The sequence below is a fragment of the Pinus tabuliformis genome, chromosome 5_2 (assembly GCF_031772625.1).
Source record: "Pinus tabuliformis cultivar Carrire ecotype Pingquan chromosome 5_2, CPIR1, whole genome shotgun sequence".
In the NCBI taxonomy this organism is placed as follows: domain Eukaryota; kingdom Viridiplantae; phylum Streptophyta; class Pinopsida; order Pinales; family Pinaceae; genus Pinus; species Pinus tabuliformis.
Window position 1 is genome coordinate 113,643,920 of NC_142306.1, and position 13,826 is coordinate 113,657,745.

The following is a 13,826-nucleotide window of genomic DNA, read 5'->3' on the forward strand; positions in this document are numbered from 1 at the left end:
ATGGGTCACAAAGATGTTGGGTTATGAATTTGAAATCATCTAGAAAAAAGGGAAGCAAAATGTTGTGGCAGATGCACTCTTAGGAAAGGATGAGGGTGTGGAAGCATTTCTTTGCGCCATTTCTATTATCCAACCAGATTGGATAAATGAAGAAAGGGATGAATGGAAGAATAATGAAGAAGTGTGGGCACTCATTCAAAAGTTACAACAAGATCCTAGTACATCTGATACATTTAGCTGGAAAATTGATTCGTTATGATACAAAGATCGGTTATAACTATATAAGAATTCCCAACTCAAACAAAAGATTCTTAGGGAATTGCACACCTCTCCCATAGGAGGGCACTCAATATTTCTAAAAACTTACCACAGGGTTAAGAAGGAATTTTTTTGGGATGGCCTTAAATTGGATATTCAAAAGTTTGTGGCGGATTGTTTGGTTTGCCAACAAAATAAAGTTGAAACAATTAAGATCCCAGGTCTATTACAACGTTTATCCATTCCAAGCCAACGTTGGGAGGAAGTTTCAATGGATTTTATCACATGCTTACCCAAGTCCGAAGGAAAGAGTGTTATCATGGTGGTAGTTGACAGACTTACCAAGTATGTACAATTTTGTGCATTATCTCATCCATTTAAAGCGAGTACAATTTTTATTGCATTTATGGAAACAATTCAAAATCTACATGGATACCCAAAGATTATTGTAAGCGACAGAGATCCCATTTTCACTGGAAATTTTTGGACAAAATTATTTTCTTGTCTTGGTACTCAGTTAGCTCATAGCTCATCATATCATCCTCAATCTATTGGGAAAATTGAGATAGTAAACAAATGTTTGGAAGGATATCTTCGTTGCTTTATATCTGATAAAAAGACACAATGGGTCAAATGGTTGCCTCTAGCTGAATGGTGGTATAACACTTCCTTCCATACGGCAACAAAAATGACCCCACTTATGGCACTTTATGGATATCATCCACCATCCATCACATCATATTTAAGAGAAAATTCTAAGGTTCAAGCAGTGGAAGATCAAATCAATCATTAAAAACAAGTCCTCCAACTCTTAAAGGATAACCTCACCTTGGCACATAATAGAATGAAACAACAGGAAGATCAACATCGCAGCAAAAGAAGTTTTGATGTAGGTGATTGGGTATTCCTACGACTACAACCATATAAAAAAATTTCACTCAAGCAAGCTAAGAAGGACAATAAATTATCACCAAAGTATTATGGTATGTACAAGGTGTTGCAAAAGATAGGTACTATGGCTTACAAATTGGAGCTTCCTACAGCTTCCCGAGTGCACCCAGTTTTCCATGTGTTGTGCTTAAAGAAGGTTATAGGTGACAAGCTTCCAGTTCAAACAATATTGCCAGAACTTGATGAGGAAGGAAAAATCATATTGGAACCTGAAGCAGTCAAAGAAACAAGAAATCGACAGCTATGAAATCGATCAATTTCAAAGTATCTCATCAAGTGGAAGAACTTACCCGTTGAAGATTCCACATGGGAGGATGATAATTTTATACAAAAGCATCCAGAACTACTCAAGAATTGAGGACACTTTTTTGAAGGAGAGGGGCATGTTAGGTCCCTATAATACTAGTGATTCCCCCATTACTATTGTCATTGTATCCCTTATTGTTATTGTTGTGTCCCTATTGTCACCATATTGTTATTATTGTGCCCCATAGAAGCCCACTATTGTTATTTTTGTACCCTTATATTATTATTGTTAGATCGGATTTGGTTATATTGTGACCCCTTAGAATCCTATATATAGAAAGGAGGTTTTGTCATTTGTATAATCCAAGAATTGTTCATTTGTGTAATTTAAAGGAGGTTTCCCCCTCGAAGAGGTTGAATTCTAAGGCGTTGATCTTTATTTTCTATATTTTTGTGAGCTGGTTTCATAACATAATGCGCTTGGCACCTATTTGGACTACGACAAGACTTACACTACTTCAGGCAATAAATAAATGGCTCTCATTTTGGTATACCTGGATACCATAGAGGGTTTGGAGGAGAAGATTACATTACATTGGAAAATATTCGTGCATATACAAATTCTAGACTACGAGGGGGTGCCTTTCAGATGTAGAAGGTGTCATAAATTCAGACACCTCTATAAATAATGCCCTCTAGTTTGCTCTGTCGCCTCTCCCTCCAAAGCTACGGATGAAGATGATCCTGCTGCACCCTCATCTACTGAAGGCTAGACACCTCGGTCAAAGGGCCCTATGACAACAGAGTGTGGATCGACTTAGGTGCCAACTTCAACCTCTCCCCATCCTCCCTCCTTGTCTATGACGAGATCCAGGGTAGCAGCTGCAACCATTCGCTCATCGGGTACTCCTCCTCCCCTCTTCTTTGTATCTTCTATTTCTTTAAATTGTTCTGCATAGCACTTGCATGCTGCATATGTATCCATACCTGGCATATCTTCTACTGCTATTACCTGCCCAATGGAGCTTCACCATCCATCTATCTCGACTACTCCACCATCTATTCCTCGGTTGGATCTCTCATCCTCTCCCATGGATCTTTCGACCACCTTTGGGCATTCTCATTCATACAATCTTCAATCTTGAGTGTCACACCCTCTTGAGCATGTTGGGATTGGGTTGATCTCCCCTCCAAAAATATCTAAGAGAACCAGGGGCCGACTGTTATAGACATTTTTGGGCACTGCAACCCCAATCAAACATGTCCATAAACCAAGGGCTCCTAAGTCCCTAAAAGTGTTGCTTCACACCCTAAAAGAACAAGGTCATCTGATTACATCATTTCCCAGAAGTTCTCCACAGAAAACTGCTCAGAACTGGTCAAAGATGGACCATACAGACTTCCCAGTGTAGAGGGTGCGATGAATCTCACCTGCCTAGTGAAAAGGGTGCGATGCATACTGAAAAGCCCTTATGTAGGGTGCAATGGGCGAGAGTGGACAAATGGCAGAGACAGTTTGCAAGGTGGATCGTCATGGAATCTTCCAGAAACTTCTCCTTTGACACTTGCCTCTCTGAATTCGCCTAGGGATGAGTAAGAGATCATCAATCTCCAAGTGGAATCAAGAACTATCAGAGAGAGGACACTAATCAAAATCCTAGAAGCTGACTCACCCCCCTGCAATCATCTATATATGGATCCCTCATCCCAGAGATCCGGAGGCTGGAATTTTGTATCTTGTAAGGAAGTGCTGTTGGTTTCTTGGTGGAATATCATAGTGTTTGATGATCTAAGATTTTCATGAGGTGAAAGAAGGGCTTTCATGCTGGAGGATGACGCTGGGTCAGAAAAATTGGTCGCAATCCTCTTTGCTATTCTTGATATTAATAAAGCTATTCAATTTTTCCTCCACATTCTTGTATGCTTGATGATATATGCATTTTTGTGGTCAATATATATCTGGTCCTATATTGTTTATGATTGTAGATCTCTGTTCTTCGATAGTATTATGTTGATTTGATTCCATAGGTGCTCTTTAAATCTGGGTAGACAAAGGAGAAGCGGCAAGGATCTGTCAGAAAGGAGAGGAACCGAGCAAGGAACCAAGCGCAAGACTGAGGTCGGTGTCCTTCATTCCCCTCTTATCTACTTCTCATAAAGGAAAACGAAAGTAGTTTTAGTTTGTTTGTTTCTAAGACAGCTACCAGTCTTAGTGGGACTAGTAGCTCTGAGTGGACACTAGATTTCCCGATAACAAAATGGCGAGTCCACTGGGGAGCGAATAGATTGTTTACTTGTCTATTTTTTTTTGTTTTATAAACTTACAGACAGAGCCTGAAGTCAAGCCAACTAGCCTTCGAATTGCATTTGCTATGCAAATGCAAAGTAGAACAATGCTGCTTCAGTCTATCTCCGGGTTTTGTTTATAAACTGAACAATCGATTTGCAAACCTTCTAATTGCCCTAGTGGTGGCTCTAGTAACCTCATTAGATCAGCCCCTGTGATTTCTATTTACTGTACATCACTTGCTCAGCCTAAATCCCTGAACTGAGCTGCAAACTATGACCCAAAACCCAGTTGAAGTCTTGTCCCTGGACCATCGCACCTTCTCCTCTTGGGAATCTAGATGCATCGCACCTCCCGTGTGCAGTAGGTGCACTGCATTGCACTTTCCCTGTGTTACAGGTGCGCTGATCAGACAAGACCTCTTCTGATCTCAGATTTTGGTTTATGTGTTCACTCTTTTTAGCTTTATTTAGGAGTTTTGCTGTCTGTGATCAGTATACCATTGTGGAAACTCCCTTCCTTTCCATCATTCCGCCTCCATTGTGCAAAGAACTGTGAATGTTTTTATGTATTGTGTGCCATTTTCAGTTCTCTTTTACAAAGAAGTAGCATAATCAAACTGTTGTCTTCTGATTTGAAAGTGTCGCAAGTGTCGTTTTCAGTTAGAGAAAAGAATTCTATTGTTCTTGACGATTGATTATACGGTTACTCTTGTATTTGATTTGAATTAGTAATTTTTCAAGTGTCAAAAGCAGTTTTCAATTCAAAATAGCAAAAGGTCGTCATTCTCTTCCTTTCATTTTTGAAAAGAAATTTGTTAGTACTGTGGCTTTAAAAAGACAATTCAGATTTGTACTTAGCATTCTTCTTGTCATTCACACATTAAGAAAGCTGAAAACAAATACATGCATGTTCATTTGCATTTAGACTGCTTGTTGGTTTGATTTAGGATAGTGCATCTAGTGTGTGCTCTCTGCTCTATGTTGAAAGAATATCATCTCTCTTTCTTTAGTAGCTAGGATTTTCATTGCAAAAATAAGATTAAACGATTGTTTATCATCTTAGATTGCATTTTAGGAATTATATCTACATCGCGCGGTGAACCTGAAAGGCAAATTTCTTAAGAAAGATCAACTGTAAAATAAATTCAATGAACCTAAAAGAGTTGGTTCACTGAATCTATCTTTTTTTTGGGGGGGGCAAAGGGAACCCTCTCATAATGAAGCCGCCCCCCCTTTTTTTTCTACCTGCCCTATTAGTGTAGCGCTTTGGAACCTAACGCACAACATCTAGATGTCTAGGCTAGAGACATATTTTGGCGTCGTAAAGCCTGGTAACTGTCGCTTTCACTGTTGGTTGGGTGATTCCTCCTCTTTGAGACGACAAGTGCCAGTATGGACTTGTGCTCCCATGTACCGTCAAGTATATATTGGGAGACCACAATAGGCTTTATCCTTTATCCATAGGAAGCTGTGTCTGCCGCCCTATCGATCGCAATGCACTGAACACAACATTCAGGAAGATTGACTGCCGTACCGTAAAAACTATTCTGCAGTTTTGCGATTGGTTTGGTAATCCCTCTGTCTAGATTTCCAGAGTATTCTCTTTCATTCCTTTTCAGACTCCTTAAAGGAAAAGGTCCATATGAGCACTTGTCACTTCAGGCTCATTAAAAATCGAAGGTGACTAGAGTCATCTTTTGTTTTTTCTCGACTCTGAAAAAACAAGTTGTGTCAAAGCGTCTAAAACTCATTTAATTTGGAAATATTTTCCCCTTTATTTTTAGCTGATCGAGTAATCTGCAATTGTGGAAGAAAGTCAATTGAAACCCCGTCGTTCGCATAGACTTACGAGTCAGCCGTCTTTGTCCCCAGAATCAAAACTATTCCGAACAAAGCGAACTCATTTAACCGGCTCAAAATCCCCTAGTCTGGTTGGGACAAGTGTTCCGACACCCTTGGGGACTCTAGTTACTCCAAACATTTCTGGTACCCCTGTCTTCACTGAAGAAGTTCCGCAGCCACTAGAGGACAGTAGAACTGATCCTAGTATACCTGAACCGGCTCAATCTATAGTTGATTCGGAAGGTGTTGTTCCCCAAACATCAGTCACTACAGAATCTATACCTTCTTCGGCACCGGAAATATTTTATGGACCTGATGGTCTACCTCTTCCACCTGGTTTGATTGCTATAGAAGAGGTTGTGGAGGATCCACCATCTAGTACTCCATCGCAATTTGGAGTTGGGATCACTCTATATCCTTCTTCATCAGAAATTAGTCTACCGTTATTGGAAGTTCCTGTAGAATCGCTAGGAAAACTTTTGGATAGACTAGATATGTCTGAACAACCGTCTACATCTAGGGTTGTTTCATCTGACATAGCAGTGGCAGAACTTCCTACTGCGACTCCGAAAATGTTCACCAGCGTACCATCTGTCGCGACTAGCTCTCAATCGCTGGATGGAATCCGTCCAGAGGCTATTTCGACAGTATGGTATATTCTCGTTTGTTCGTCCGGAACAATATCTGGAATCTCTTATGTTGAGTCTCAGCAAATTGATCCTTCGCAATGTCAATTTGGGCAGTCCAGTCTTCAAAGGAAAATCATTCCATTAAGCACCAGACTACCGCCGTATGGGGGGCAATATGCCCTTTCATTGTCTCCTCCGGGAGGTCAAACATATGAGGGTTCGCAACAAAATTCAGGTTATTCTAGAATTACATCCAGTGGTTGGATACCAATATTGCCTCAACAACCAAGAGTTGTATACTTAATGCAAAAAAGTATGCCTATGTCAAATATCCCCACTACACCGGCTATTGTGATGGTGTCGCAAGTATAAGCGTTACCTGTTGTATGCCAACCTCAAGTCTCACAGGTCGCAATCCAGCAGCCCCTTGTCCCTGCGATGCCACCACAATCATCGATTAGTGGCTCCTTAACTGGAGTGGACCAGGCTCAAATGGGTACCATTACCCCTCATCTTGGTCAAACAACCAATATGGGACAATAGCACATGGTCTCGCAACCATGGCTGGTGCAATATCAACAACCGCAATTCCAACAAGTTTACCAAGGATTTGAGCACCAAATCTTTGCAAGTAATGGGCAGCTGTATATTCAAAATGGTCAACATCAAATGCACTATTTTGGTGTGCAAAGACCCACTGCTCAGGCAATCCCATCTTATCCTGGGTATGCTTCGCCGAACCTGAATCAACAGTTGCCCTTCGTGGCAACTTTAGAGTTACCATATCTAAATCGGATAAAAAACGATCCAATCGCTTACGCCCCTTGGTGGCCAGCAATTCCTGATAAACTTCCGTCAGATATTCCTAAATTTAATGGAAATTCGGGTGAAGACCCGTCAAATCATGTGATGACCTTTCATCTGTGGTGTTCATCTAACACTCTAAATGATGATTCGATTAGGCTTCGCCTTTTTTAGCGAACGTTAACTGGTCCAGCAGCAAAATGATATATCGAATTGCCTAGAGCTTTGTTTGATAACTTCAATACCCTAGCCACAACCTTTTAAACCCATTTTCAGTTACCCATAAGGTACGAAACGGGAACAGAGATTCTTACCAATTTCAAGCAAACGACGACCACTCACATATCCGATCATATTCATGAGTGGCAACATCATCATAGAATGGTAAAAACATATGTTCCTTATTAGCTGTTGGCTGAATGGTTTGTTAAGTCATTGTTACCTTCTATTATGGAAGATGTGGAAAAAGGAGGAGCCGTCACTGAAGAGCAAGTCATTGCTCGTGCGCAATATTTAGATTTGATCTACACTCAGTCTGGCACGCTCTAAGATAAAATCCTAGATGCTCCTAAACCGGAATTTTCCGTTCCTCCCTCTCTTAAATCAAACAAAGACTCTCATGCTGGGGACAGTGTGATAGGAACGACCAACACGAAAACCGTAAAGGCTAAGTCGAAGAAGGCCCGTACGGTTTCAGGTCAAAATGAAAATGAAGAGCTTCTCACCTCGGAAGTAAATTTTGTGTTGATTGACAAAGGCAAAGAAACCAAGAAAATAGGAGGTAAGAAGAAAAAGAAAGGGAAAAAGAAGAAACAAGAGGAGTTGTCCCCTAAAAAGTCTTCTTCAAACCCTTCTGGAGATAGGAAACCAAATCATCCATGCCTTATATGTGATGAGGATGATTGGACAAGAGAATGTCCATATAAAGCCGAGCTTAGAAAATTCTTCAAGAATTCAAAAAACTCGGTGGTATTGACTGATCCATTTCCAAATCCAGCAAAAAATCTGGTTGCTAGTGACAATGCTTCCCCGTCCCAAGTGCTAATGTTGTCGGTTTCGAAGAAGCAAAATGATGCTTTGATATTGACAAGGAATAAAGATTACAGGAATCCACAGCTGTCGGAAAACAAGGCCAATGATCAACCTAGTAGTTCGACAACAACTTCGACTGAAGTTGTGCCACCCATCATTCCTGAACTAATGATAAAGCCGCCAAAGGGAGTAGTACACAAATCAACATTTATTCCTCATGCCAGAGCAACACAACATTATAATATAGTGTAGGATCTGGCCCAATCGCCATCTGCTATGTCAACACTTGAGGCACTGCAAAATTGCCCTTCCCAAAAGCAGGATTTATTATCGGCAATAGGTGGGATTGACCCAACGGATTCCAATATTGTGCCCTTTAATCACAAAGGATATGACCCCCAGTTACCAGCTCAACTAGCTTTCCTTATTCAAGTGAAAGCCCTCAACAAAAATTTTCAACGAACAATTATTGATGAGGGGGCATCTACATGTATTATGTTGATGAGTTGCTGGAAAACTTTAGGATCTCCACCCTTGTTGTGATCTTCGATGAAATTAAAAGAATTTGATGGATGAACATACACCCCATATGGGATTTTAAGTAACTTGCAAGTCGAACTGGGGGGAAAAACAATAGAAATTGATGTTGAAGTTATCGACAGAAACCTTGATTACAACATCCTACTGGGAAGGCCCTGGATATATGCTATGGCTGCCGTTGTGTCGACCTACTTCAGGAAGATTGCATTTCCCTTCCAAGGAGGAATTACAATCGTCGACCAACAAACATTTCTCCCCAACAGTTCACAAGTTACGGTAAGCATTCCAATGATCCACGGAAGCTCTTAGGCGCTTCAAAATATCGGAGTAGGCCTAATAAAAGACCCTACATTGATGGGTACTTTTGCCCTACTGCCTCCAAACAATCTGTTGGAAGTGGCCACGATGGGAACCTGCAACATGATATCTTCTAGATTCAGAAGATTCCTGAACATTTTGTCAGCATGGATCATCGCCCTAATAGAAATATTGTAGCAATCAATTTTCTTGGCTTGGGGGCAAACCCAAATCAATGCTCATTTAGTGTTTGGATAGATAGGTCTAAGGAATATGGCACCTCTTTAGATTCTTGGTCGCATGTACATTCTACAGACGAAGGAATAAATCAATCAAAGATGATAGGAGAGGCACCATGGGAAGATTACCACCATTGTTCCCATCTTCCAAATTACCACGAAGATTATTCCATCAACCTTAATCATCCTTCAGTTTTTGATTTTCTATCAAATACTGTAAATACGGTGGATTATAAGGATAGTTCTTTTCTTGTGTCAACCTCATTAAAAAGTGAAACAACTCCCTTTCAAAATCGAGTCTTTGATTACGATCTCGTAAAATACAAATTGAGTCTTGCAAAGATCTCGAAGGTAAACCTTCATTCCAACCACTGTGTTGAATGCAATGAAGCTTGGGGGGCATGCACCTCGATTTGTGTTATTATGCCGGGGGCATGCAAACTTATCACGAGCAGTGTTACCGTAGGGTTCAAGCTCGTTAAAAAATAAACCCGCCATGAGCAGTGTTACCGCAGGGTTCAAGCTCGTTTAAAAATAAACCCGCCACGAGCAATTTTTATGCAAAGTTTAAGCTCGTTAAAAATTAAACCTAAGAAATGAGCAAATGTTTCCCCCAGAGTTTAAGCTCATTAAAAAATGAACCAATCTCTGGTAAATAACCATTATGAATGCATTATCATCAGCTTTTGAGCCCTGGTCGTGTTCTTACCATCACCTCCACTTTGTTTTAGCCGATCATTCACCTCCATTGGATTGTTTACCCCTTTTGAGGAACAACTACGAAGAGTGATCATGTTAGCCATCCTTGTGACACTGCCGTGATTGGAAAATTCCAAACCTTAACTGGAATTAGCTACTACCTGAAATTATCACTCGTTCCTCAAAAAACGAGTTTCCTTTAAGCTCTTTTCATCTGACTCGTAAAATATGAAAATATTTTCGAGCAATTGGCCTCTCTAGCTCGTTAAAGCTACCGGAAGCGCTATCCCTCCTCTAGATTTTAATATTTTTGGACCTGAGGGATTATTACACAAAAAGATCGAGCGCTTGTTTTTTTCGGCTCATTAAAATTACCAAAAATTCATCCCTTTCGTATTATTTTATACTTTTTCGGACTTGAGGGATTATATGGCGAAAAAGGATTATTGGAGTTTCCTTTACGTCCCTTTCAGACTCTCTAAAATTGAAAAGGATCGAGTTATCTTTGTCGTTAAACTCGTTAAAACCGAATATCGACAAACTTGTCCATACAGACAAGAACGAGTTTCACTGTCGCTAGGCTCGTTAAAACATAGCGATGGGTTTGCTCGAAGGGAAAATTATAGAACAAGCATATGTTATCATCCTCAAGCTTGATAAAAATAAAGAGGTACTGGTCAGTAATGATTGGGAAAAATTTGGGAAGAAAACTTGAAGAAACTTTATTGGTAGCTAGTCGCTCTTGAACATGACACTTTCACTCCGCATCCGAGTCGGGTTGGGTTGTTCCGTTCACCGGTTATATCACCATTGGTCCACCGCACCATCCATATTTGGGGTTAACGCTACCAATCCATGTCAGTGTCGCCGGTATGTTCAAGAGAATTCGCTCAGTGAATTCACCTGTGTCTCATTCGCTAGTAATCAGGAGATGTCTTTCCATTTTTGACTCCAGAACATCTTTCACATGGATCGACTTGTACTCCAAGTGAAGATTGAACGAGTTTGAAGACCCTGGATCTAGTTTCATCCATCCGGGCTGCGATATATTTAGGAAAATAAAAACATCAAATGTACATTGTTGCTACACAGATGATCATCCGAACCAAAGGATGATGACTCTATCAGAATCATCAGTCTGCCACACAGACGGTTGTCTATCTTACATACATGAAAATGAATTTATAAAGCTGACCATGGGAATGCCTGCCTCAGCTAGATCATGAAAAATATTATGAAGATAATATATTGTATTGTATCTTATTACAGGTTGCCTTCCAGCTCAAAAAAACTTCGGATCCTCATGACAAAGCATTTCACCCGACATCAAAAGATTAACGACCTCATGCTTTAGGGGGCAACTGTTATAGACATTTTTGGGCATTGCAACCCCAATCAAACATGTCCATAAACCAAGGGCTCCTAAGTCCCTAAAAGTGTTTCTTCACACCCTAAAATAACAAGGTCAGCTGATTACATCATCTCCCAGAAGTTCTCCATAGAAAACTACTCAGAACTGGTCAAAGCTGGACCATACAGACTGCCCAGTGTAGAGGGTGCGATGCATCTCACCTGCCCAGTGAAAAGGGTACGATGCATACTGAAAATCCCTTCTGTAGGGTGCGATGGGCGAGAGTGGACAAATGGCAGAGACAGTTTGCAAGGTGGATCGTCATGGAATCTTCGAGAAACTTCTCCTTTGACACTTGCCTCTCTGAATTTGCCCAGGGATGAGTAATAGATCATCAATCTCCAAGTGGAATCAAGAACTATCAGAGAGAGGACACTAATCAAAATCCTAGAAGCTGACTCACCCCCCTGCAATCATCTATATATGGATCCCTCATCCCGAAGATCCGAAGGCTGGAATTTTGTATCTTGTAAGGAAGTGTTGTTGGTTTCTTGGTGGAACATCATAGTGTTTGGTGATCTAAGCTTTTCATGAGGTGAAAGAAGGGCTTTCATGCTAGAGGATGACTCTGGGTCAGAACAATTGGTTGTAATCCTCTTTGCTATTCTTGATATTAATAAAGCTATTCAAGTTTTCCTCCACATTCTTGTATGCTTGATGATATATGCATTTGTGTGGTCAATATATATCTGGTCCTATATTGTTTATGATTGTAGATATCTATTCTTCGATAGTATTATGTTGCTTTGATTCCATAGGTGCTCTTTAAAGCTGGGTAGACAAAGGAGAAGTGGCAAGGATCTGTCAGAAATGAGAGGAACCGAGCAAGGAACCAAGTGCAAGACTGAGGTTGGTGTCCTTCATTCCCCTCTTATCTACTTCTCATAAAGGAAAACGAAAGTAGTTTTAGTTTGTTTGTTTCTATGACAGCTACCAGTCTTAGTGGGACTAGCAGCTCTGAGTGGACACTAGATTTCCTGATAACACGACACTCTTTCATTTCACAACCTATCATGCAGGCTGGGGTGGAAGTGGCTCATGGGAGACAATCCACACTTGACATAGTTGTTAGAGCATCGAACACCCTTCCTTGGTCCCCCCCATGAAGTGGATCTCCTTTAATTGTAGAGGGCTGGCTAGCCTTCCCAAAAAACTAGCCCTCAGAAGACTCTTAGACTATGAGCCTATCGATATCATTTGCCTACAAGAAACCCTTGGTTTAGTTCAATAGGTTATCCCTGTCCTGCAATCTTTGAAATTGGGTTGGGCTTTCCATGCACTTGATGCCATTGGTAGATCTGGGGGCATTTCCCTGGGCATTAATCCATGTACTGTCAAAATCAATGCTTCTTGGGGGGGTTTGTCTTCATTGGTATGGATATTTTCTCCTCGGAACTAGGCATGGACTTCAGAATTATCAATGTATATTCCCCCTGTCATAATAGAGCTGAGTTTTGGCACCATCTCCTCAACTCATCTTTAGCCAACTTCAAAAATCTTATTCTGGGTGGGAACTTGAATTTCTCTATTGGATATGGGGAATCATGGGGAAGTAATTCTCATTTGGATCCTTTATTTGACACTATGGAACACCTTCTGGAGAAACACCACTTGATTGATATACCCATGAATAAATATCAACCTACCTGGCGCAACAGAAGAATTGGGGATGTAGCTCTAGCCAGGCATTTGGATCGCTTCCTCATCAAGGAACATTTGGTAAGATCACTGTCTAATTATAGACAGTGGTTGGGATCTGGTGGCATATCTGATCACTCACCTATTTTCTTGGAGTTGTTGGGTCCCATTCCAGAAGCCTAGGGCACCTTTTAAATTCATTTCTACTTGGCTGAAGGACCCTAATTACATTGATTTAGTTAATTAATTATGGTTTACCCACCCACCTGCTACGGGGAGATCCATTGCAGAATTTTTCTGTCACAATCTACTTAATATAAAGAGCTTGTCTATCAAATGGGTTAAGGATAAGTGAGATCGGGATGATCAGACTGTCAGTATAATTGAGACCAAGATGGCAGATCTCTTGGATGATCAGGGATGAGGGTTTACATCTGAAGAGGCAAAAACAATACTCATTGATTTGGAGACTCAGACATCCAAAATACTCAATGATCAGGAGGAAACTTGATGCCTTAGGAGTCAGGCAATTTGGTTACAGGCTGGATATGATAATACCAATTTTTTTCACCATTATGCAAAGGGGAGAAGAGCCAACAACACTATGTGGAACATGCCAACTGAGGATGGCCACTTCGCCAAAACCTTTCATCAATTAGCATACTTGGGAAATTCACATTTTCAGAAACTATTCAAGGCCCCCCCTGGAGCTACACTTACCGAAATTGTTCGAATTACTGGGCTCTTCCCTCATTTTGTTGACCTACATGAGGCAGAGGAGCTCACAAATCCTGATACTATGAGAGAATTGGAAAGTACACTTAAATGGTTCAAAAAATATGAAAGCTCGGTACCAGATGGTTGGCCTGTTGAATTTTACTTAGCCTTTTTTGATGCCATTGGATAGGATCTCCTTAAGGTGGTGGAGGATTGTAGACTATGTGGGTGCAT